Source organism: Scylla paramamosain, chromosome 3, assembly GCF_035594125.1.
Source record: "Scylla paramamosain isolate STU-SP2022 chromosome 3, ASM3559412v1, whole genome shotgun sequence".
Classification (NCBI taxonomy): Eukaryota; Metazoa; Arthropoda; class Malacostraca; order Decapoda; family Portunidae; genus Scylla; species Scylla paramamosain.
In genome coordinates, this window is record NC_087153.1 from 1,290,001 (window position 1) to 1,299,658 (window position 9,658).

The window sequence follows — 9,658 nt, forward strand, 5'->3', positions numbered from 1 at the left end:
TGTCTGTGTCTGTCTTTCTGTCTGTCCGTCACACCCTCACTCACTCAGTCTCTTCCAGCATTAAATATGTGTGAGTGAAATATATATAGCACCTGCCAGTGAGTGAGTCAGTTAATTAGTAAGTCAGTGTGTCAATCAGTCAGTCAGTCAGTCAGTCAGTGAGGCGGCAGGGCAACTTACAGGGGAGCGAGAAGATCAGCCGTTAGGGGGAGGGAAGGAGAGAGGGAGGTAGGTAGGTAGGTAGGGAGGGAGGGCAAAGGAAAAGGGAGATGAAGGTAAGGAAGGGAGGAGGGGAAAGGAGAGGAATTAAAAGGTAAACAAGGAGGAGGGGAACGGATGGAAGGGATAGGAAATAAGGGAAGAGAAGGGAGCAGGAAGAGAAAGGATGAAAGGAAGGAAGGGGGAAAGATAGGATGTACGTATTGAAAGGAAAAAGGAATGGAGAGAAAAAAAAGGAGGTAGTAGAGGAGGGAGAGAAAATAAGGAAGTGACGGATGAAGGAAGTATTACTGATAACTGAAGGAAGGGAAAGGAATGAGAAGGACAGGTGGGAGGTGAAGGAAGAAAGAGGAAAAAAGGTGGGGAACAGAAGATATTATAAGGAGGAAGGAGAAAAGAAAAAGAAGAGAAGGGATAGGGAGAGGAAAAGGGAGTGCAAGGGGAGATAGGATGGGAAAATGGGGCAAGATGGAGGGAAAGGGAGGAGGAGGAGGAGGAGAGGAAGAGTTAGGAAGTATCGCAGCAGACAACCAGCAAAGTTCATGAGGTAATTCCTGAAACTTTGATATTTTTTGTTCGCCTCCTGTGAGCCACGTGGCCAAACTTTGCTGCAAGATTTGTAATTAAAACTATTTTGATTAAAGCTATTCCCAGGTGGGGGCCGGAGGGCTGGCTACCTGCTCTTCTCTCCTCCGCTCTCCTCTGCTCTTTCCTTACCGCCGCCACAAGTTTCCTTTTTATTGGTGCCAAAGTGTAATCATGAAAGTGAAATTAGCCGCAACAGCAGCAGCAAGAAAAAGCAATACCATTAACCTGTCTTCTCACTGTAGGCACCACCACCACCACCACCATTATCAGTGATTTCTGTTGCCGCTAATCTCTCTATCAGTGGTGTTTCATTACCACCACCACCACCACCACCACTACTACCACATTGTCAACTATTTCTACAGTCGGTACTCTATCAGCGCCAATACAATACCACCACCACTGACACTTCTACTATCACCACCACCACTATCACTACTACTACTATCGCCACCACCATACCAACAGCAACAACAACAACAACAACGACAACAACAACAACAACAAACCGCAATAATGTGTGCCACCAGTGTCAGTTTTTGCCCCAGAAACTTAACCAAACATTTAATTACATGGAAACTTTGGGCTGTACATAACTGTGGTCCGTAGGGAGATAGATAGATAGATAGATAGATAGATAGATAAATGGACAGAAAATAGATAGATAAATAGGTAGATAAATAGATAGTAGATAGGTAGATAGATAATTTGGTAGGTAGGTAGATTCTGTTGACAAATAATTAGCACACACTTAATTTAAACACTTCAGGTGATCCACAATAATTTCTTAGTCAGACATAACAAATATCAGAAATAGCACCATATTAGGCATTCATTAAGCACAGGCGTGAAAAAGAGAGACAAATAAAACGAGTGAAATATCTCATAAAACATTCATGAGCTCAAACACTCTCAACCTTCATAAAAAAAAAAAAACACTTCATCATGAACTCCACCATTAAAAACATACGCAATATATGAATAAGAGAAAGAAAGAAAGAAAATAGACATAATAATGCATGCAGACTTTTAATAAACTCATACTATTCATAAAACGCGCTAAGAAAACATCTAATAGACCACGAATATAAAAGTTCCTTACAAAATATTCATGGCAGATATAAAAAGGAAGGATTTACATACTCGCAAAGGAACAATGGACACAAAGTACGGTAGTAACTAATTAGATGGACACATTCAACCCTTTCACTGCTACTCGGCACACCGTTTCTTCATCAAAAGCCACACTGGGACACCTTTGTTCTTCACGCACCTCTGGACACACTGGTTAGACAATGGAAACATTTTTTTTTTTTTCATCCCTTGTACGTACAGTCATTCAGAAAAATTGGTGTCCGTCTCCTGGCACCCGAGTGGCCTTGAAACACTCACTTATTCTCCACACGGAATTTACTTATCAGCAGGACGAAAGCTTCCGACGGGGAGGAAGGGCGGCTGGAGGAGGGATTAAAGAGGGAAGGGTAAGGGTACAGGGGAGGCCGAGGGTGTGTGTGTGTGCGCTTGATGAATTGTAGGTATGAAAAAAGAATAGTGCATTTTATGATGATGATTATTATTTCTTCCTCTCCGTCAGGAGCTTTCATCGTGCTGGTTAGTAAATCACGTGCGAGGAACAAGTGAGTGCTTCAGGGACATTCGGCTTCCAAGAGACGGTCACGAACTTTTTTGTATGGCTGTACTTCCTACTCTTAGCAGGTGACTGTGGAGATGCATTGCCCTTAGTGTTGTAAGTTGTGGCACATAACAGTCACTGACGTCTTCTGTTGTCGCCCCCCTCCTTTTTTTTTATACTTTTTTTAAAATAGTCGTTTGCCCGTGTCTCTTAAAAAAAAAAATATATATATATATATATATATATATATATATATATATATATATATATATATATATATATATATATATATATATATATATATATATATATGAAAGTTAATATAATGTGAATTATTATACAATCAGTAGCGCGGTCTGGCAATTTTTTTTGATGCACTAAATTTTCACGTACATGATCAGCTGTAGTGTACACATGAGAGAAACTGTGTATGCATATATGTGGAGGAGCCTTGAGTATGTATCTATGCATGCATGTCTAGAATTCCTTGTTTAGAAAGAGATGATACGCTTGTAAACTATTACAAATACACGGCAACCTCTTACTTAAAGAATACACGGAGGGAAATATTCATGGAGCCTGTGTGTACGTGGGAGGAAATATACATGGAAATTTGTGTGCACGTGAGAGGACGTATACATAGAGGCTTATGTGTGAAAAAAAAACATACATTGAAGGAAATATACATACAACATACAAACCTGGGCGTGCATGGAAGGAAACACACAAGTAAGGCAGTGTGTGTGTGTGTGTGTTTGTGTGTGTGTGTGTGCGTGTTGAAGGTTATTCTGCATGGGAGAGTGTCTATATACTGGAAGTCATGCGTACGTGGAGATATTCTGTGCAAATGAATGTGGTGGATGTGGTGTGTATACATGAGGAAGCGAGATACTCAGAGGGAGACAGTCAGTGTGCGTGGAGGAAGCTGACGGGTGTCCTTGGCCAGGCTGTGGGTGTCGGCAGCAGGCAGGAGGCGCGAGGCACGAGGCAAGAGGCAGTTGTTATTGGTAATTAGTTCCTTGTCCTTTACCTGTAACCCGCCGCTCACCTGTCAATGTCATTAACACATCTCTGCTGACAAAGGGAGTCTCTCTCTCTCTCTCTCTCTCTCTCTCTCTCTCTCTCTCTCTCTCTCTCTCTCTCTCTCTCTCTCTCTCTCTCTCTCTCTCTCTCTCTCAACAACTTGTAATGAACAGAGAAGTCATATTTACATAATGTAAGTAGCGGTGTTCGTCAATGTTGTGTACTAGTAGGGCCAGTACTTTTTTTATGATATATACTAATGATATTGATGAAATCTCTTGTAAAGTAAGTAAACTGGCAAACGATACCAAAATAGCAAAGTAACGTCAACGTCACAATTGCAGGAACTACACCGTGACCTCAATAAACTAGCAGGCTGAGCAGAAAAAATGGCAGATGCGATTCAATATAGAAAAAGTGTAAAGTTCTCCATATCGGGAGCAACAATGTTCACGCGAGATATGTTTTGAATAATATGCAACTGCAAAACTCTGAAAAAGAAAATATTTTGGTGGTGCTGTGTCGAAAGATCTAATATCAAGTCAGCACAGAAACTGTAAAGAAAGCAAATAAATTAGTAGGGTTCATTGGAAGAACCTTTGAATTGGAATCAGGAAAAAAGTTATACTCGTCTTGTGTTATACTCGTCTGGTGCGCTCTCATCAAAAATATTGTGTGCAGTTCTGGTCACCGTATTACAACAAAGACATTGATAACACTTGAAAAGATACAGAGTAGAGTTTCTAAAATTATGCCAAGATTAAGTAGTAAACCATATTGGGAACGACTGGAAGAGTTAAACTTATTCATTTTAGCCTAACGAAACATAGGATAAGAGATCTAACTGAAGAGTTCAGAATTTCAAAGGATATAGCAACCTTGACGCTAATAAATATTTCATCATTGATTATTCTAACCTGACAAGGAATAATGAATTCAAAATTACACCCAAGCGTTTTAAATCCCTCGAGGAAAAGCATTTTTCTTTAATCGCGTCGTTAATATCTGGAATAAGCTTCCTTCAGAAATCATAAACAGTAATTCAGTTGAATCCTTTGAAAATAAAATAGAAAATATTTAAAAGCTAATCCCCAACAAGCTCTCTTCTCCGAATAATTACACGTAAAAATATGACCTCTGTATTTACTAAAATAACTCATTTGTTTTAGAGACTGCTTTATTATTATTATTGTTATTATTATTATTATTATTATTATTATTATTATTATTATTATTATTATTATTATTATTATTATTATTATTATTATTAATGTGTTAATTTTCTGATAGGCGTATAGAGTTCTATATGTTCTACTTTTCACCCTCTATATAAATATAGAGGGTGAAAAGTAGAACATATTTACATCCTTTCTTACGAAAATCCATGTCAGTATTTTTTTTTTTTCATACTGCATAGTACTTTTCCCAGCTATTTCCATGCCAGTGCTAGCTGGAGGGAGTGGTGGGTGGGGAAGAGCCTTCTGCTGTGCTTTCCTGTCTCTGCTCTGCAGATACTCAGAAGTAATTACCAAACAGCTTTGCTAGGATCTAAAGATCTATTGTTGTTTGGCTTTTCTTTGTATACCTCCTCCTCCTCCTCCTCCTCCTCCTCCTCCTCCTCCTCCTCCTCCTCCTCCTCCTCCTCCTCCTCCTCCTCCTTCTCCTTCTCCTCTTCTCCTCCTCCTCCTCCTCCTCCTCCTCCTCCTCCTCCTTCTCCTCCTCCTCCTTCTCCTCCTCCTCCTCCTCCTCCTCCTCCTCCTCCTCCTCCTCCTCCTCCTTTTAAAATTCACTTTTACCAAAACATATTTTGAACATCTTTCTTCTCCTTCATCCTTCTTTTCAACGAAACATGTTCTCATTTTACGCTTCCCGCCTCCACAGTTGATATAATTTCTCTGTGATCTTACTTTCTTCTATTTCCTCTTTTATCCTCAGCTTCCGAATTTTTCTCTCTTTTCTCTTGCTCGTCCCTTCATATTTTGCATCTCACTTTTCGCTTGTCTTGTCCACACTTTCTGTTTTCATTTTTTCTTGTTCCCGTTTCAGATTTTTACGTTTCTGTTCTACCCTAATTTTCTCTCTCTCTCTCTCTCTCTCTCTCTCTCTCTCTCTCTCTCTCTCTCTCTCTCTCTCTCTCTCTCTCTCTCTCTCTCTCTCTCTCTCTCTCTCTCTCTCTCTCTCTCTCTCTCTCTCTCTCTCTCTGTGTGTGTGTGTGTGTGTGTGTGTGTGTGTGTGTGTGTGTGTGTGTGTGTGTGTGTGTTTGCGTGCCTGTGTGTGTGACGATTAATAATTGCAGCAATGTTTAATCATTTTACCTTTTCCTTGACAGTTTCCAAATTTTTTTGGGAAATGACGCAAATACGCGCCAATTACCACTCACACAAAGCATTACTCAAACACGTGCTTGCTCAAAAAAATATATAAATAAATGAATAAATAAATGAAATAAAATAGGCTTGGCTTTAGCTGGATATTATTTCTATCAATTTGTAAACAGTAATTTCATTCTTCAGCAATTACTTTTTCTTCATTTTGTTTTCCTGCGATGGTTTTGTTTTTGGTGTGTTTCCTTTTTATTTATTTATTCTTTCCTTTATATTCGTGCAAGATTCTCACTGTATATATATATATATATATATATATATATATATATATATATATATATATATATATATATATATATATATATATATATATATATATATATATATATATATATATATATATATATTTCCGTTCATAAATATTGTCGCATTCCTCCATGATTTTTTTTTTCTCTTTCGTATTTACAGTTCCCGTGATTGTTTCGTTTGGTGTCCATCGTTTCGCTTTTCCACAGTATCGTTTATACATTTAATTTTATTCTCTCTGTTGTTCTATATTCTCTTTACATTTTCCCCTCCTCGAGTTTCCACGATTCTTTCTCTTGTCTTACTTTTGTTTTTGTTCTCGCATGCAAGATCCCAGTCTGGGGTGTTGGCGTGACGAGGGAAAGGACGCGGGAGATAAGGAAACTTCTGCTTTGCTATCATTCCTCTTTTGTTCTCGTCAGTGTTTGGGCGGCTGCGTGGAATCCATTGGATCGAGTTGCGAGGGTTACCAAGGAGGCCGCAATGATCTCATGCGTCCAGCCACTAAAATACAAGTCCCAAAGGCAGAGGAAAAGATGAGGAGGAAGAGGAAGAGGCGGAAGAAAGGAATGTTGTTCAGGAAGAGGAGGAAGAAGAGGAGGAGGAGGCGTTAGCAAAGAATACATAGGAAGAGGAGGCTAAAGAGAGGGACGAGGCGTTAGTAAAGGAGGAGAAAAAGGTGGTGGTGGTGGTGGTGGTGGTGGTGGTGGTGGCGGCGGCGGCGTTGGAAGGAAAGAGAAGATAGAGGAAGGAGGGTTTTTCAATTTTCCCAACAACCCCCCCCCGCCTGTCCCTTCTCCTTTCTTCCACTCCTCGTCTAACTTTCCTCCCTCCCTTTCTTCCATTACTTCCCCTCCCACATCCACTAGCTCTCCTTCACTCCCCTCCCCTCCCCTCCCCTTCCCTTCCCTTCGAGTCCCCGGTGGTGATGCCAGTAATGACCCGCATCAAGTTATCAGAACTTGGGGGCCTCCGGGAGCCACCATTTGGCGCGCCAGTTAACTTTAGCAATTAAGGGGATCACGGAAATATCTTGTAGTGCCAACTCTTTTGTGGAGTGCTGTGTCCGCAGGCAGGAGGAAGGAGGAAGAGGGGGGAGCAAGAGATGGAGGATGAGGGAGTACAGAGGGCAATTAGAGAAGCAGTATCAGAGGTGTTGGATAATGATAACTGAGAAGAGGAGCTGTGTGGGCGATGCTAAGGGAAGTACGTAAGAGGAATAAAGCAATGGGGCCTAAGAGTTGGTTTGTGAAGGAATTTTGACTGAAATCTGTCTAAAGGAAGGGAGACAAAACCCGTGACGGTGGAACAGAACCATAGAAAGGACGTTGCAAGGGAAGAGAAGGAAATTGAAAGTCGTAACGGATAAGTACAATGGAGATAATGAGTGTAGAGAGCGAAAAGTTGATGAGAGAAGGAGGAAGTATAATTTGCAGGAGTGGAGGGGGATTATATAAACATTTGATGGTGGGGTGCTGTTACTGTTGCGTAGGGTTGTAGTGGGCAAAACAGGGGAGAGTGGAGAGGGAGAGGGAGAGGGAGCCGCTAAACGGTGAGGTAAGCGGAGCGTTCACTTGGTATATAGAGAGAAGGGACGTTATTGGAGCGGGGGGCATCAGGCAGCGGCGATGGCAGTGTGATGGCGCGGCGTTAAGGGGCGTGTCGAGTCTGGGCTAAAGGCGCCATCATTAAATTTAGTGTTATTGAATTTCGAAACGTGGGGAGAGATCGCGTCATGGTATCACTGTTAGGAGGAGGAAGAAGAGGAGGAAGAGGAAGACTGAACACATCGACGAATCCAGAACGTTATTCATTCAGTCACTCATTCATTCGCACTATTCACTCTCCCGTGTAAACACCGAGCGGTCCAGTATGCGCGCGACTTTATTCATATACGTACATACATACATATATACATACATGCATACATAGTAATCCTTCATATTCCTCCATGCATATACATCGGCGCCCCGCCAGGACTTGTATCTTAATACACTGCGATATCTCTTTATGCCGACCGTCCGAGAGAGAGAGAGAGAGAGAGAGAGAGAGAGAGAGAGAGAGAGAGAGAGAGAGAGAGAGAGAGAGAGAGAGAGAGAGAGAGAATTTTGGCAAGTGTGAAGTGCAAGTTTGTGTGTGTGTGTGTGTGTGTGTGTGTGTGTGTGTGTGTGTGTGTGTGTGTGGGTGGCTGGGTGGGTGTTAAGATGTACAGACCGTATCTCAAACTTGAAGGGCGTAAGTACAGATGTGATGAAGGGAACTTTGTAGGGGAAGAACGTGTTTTTATTAGGGGAGCGTGGAACGTGAGATGAACGTAAAGGGCGTGAGTACAGGTGTGAAATGTGAGATAAATTGTGTGTGGGGAGAGACGATGAAGCTCGTGTGTTTGTGTCTGTATGTGTGTCTGTGTGTGTGTGTGTGTGTGTGTGTGTGTGTGTGTGTGTGTGTGTGTGTGTGTGTGTGTGTGTGTGTGTGTATGTGTGTGGAGGGGAGAGAGAGGGAATCGGAACATAATGCTTGGGTGAAACATGTATGGAGAACGTAATGCTTGTAGGGAAGAAGTGAGAGAGAGAGAGAGAGAGAGAGAGAGAGAGAGAGAGAGAGAGAGAGAGAGAGAGAGAGAGAGAGAGAGAGAGAGAGAGAGAGAGAGAGAGAGAGTTAAAAATTGTTATCCAAAAACGATACAGTAAGCCAAACATTAAATTGAACAAGTAGTAGTAGTAGTAGTAGTAGTAGTAGTAGTAGTAGTAGTAGTAGTAGTGGTAGTACTATAACATCATCATCATCATCATCATCATCGGCAGCAGCAGTAGCAGCAGCAGCAGCAGCAATACATGTAGTGGCGTCAGATGTACCGGTATAAAGGCCACAACGAGACGGCCATTTATTCACCAACAGACAGTAAGGGCAATTAATGGACGCGAGTTGCCCTCATTAATTACTGTTACAGCTCATTAGGGAAGACATCAACTGTAGCCAACGGGAGGTAACGGTGACTAATGAGCCTCTGCAGATTGCACCAACGAGTGAAGGATGGCACAACGAAAAAAAAAATAAAAAATAAATAAAACGAAAAACGACGATAATTAAACGATACACAATTGATTTCAACGATGAGATAAAGGATGAAGGAAACAAGAAAAAAATAAAATTAAAAAGCGAACGTACATCAAAAGAGAAAAAGGAAATGAAACAATCCACGACCATCACACACACACACACACACACACACACACACACACACACACACACACACACACACACACACACACACACACACACACACACACACACACACACACACGTGCATAAAAGTTGAAAAGTACATCAGCAATTACAACGGAGGGCAGGCGCGGGTCGTAGCGGAGGGCAGCAGTCGTAACAGCACTAACAGCCTTATTTTACAGCCCTTTTAAAATGACCTCCCACTTGAGGCGCGGCATAAACCTGGCTTGGAGAGGCAGGGCTACTTAGCGCGTGCTGGTAATTGGGTAAAGGGAAGGAGAGAGAGAGAGAGAGAGAGAGAGAGAGAGAGAGAGAGAGAGAGAGAGAGAGAGAGAGAGAG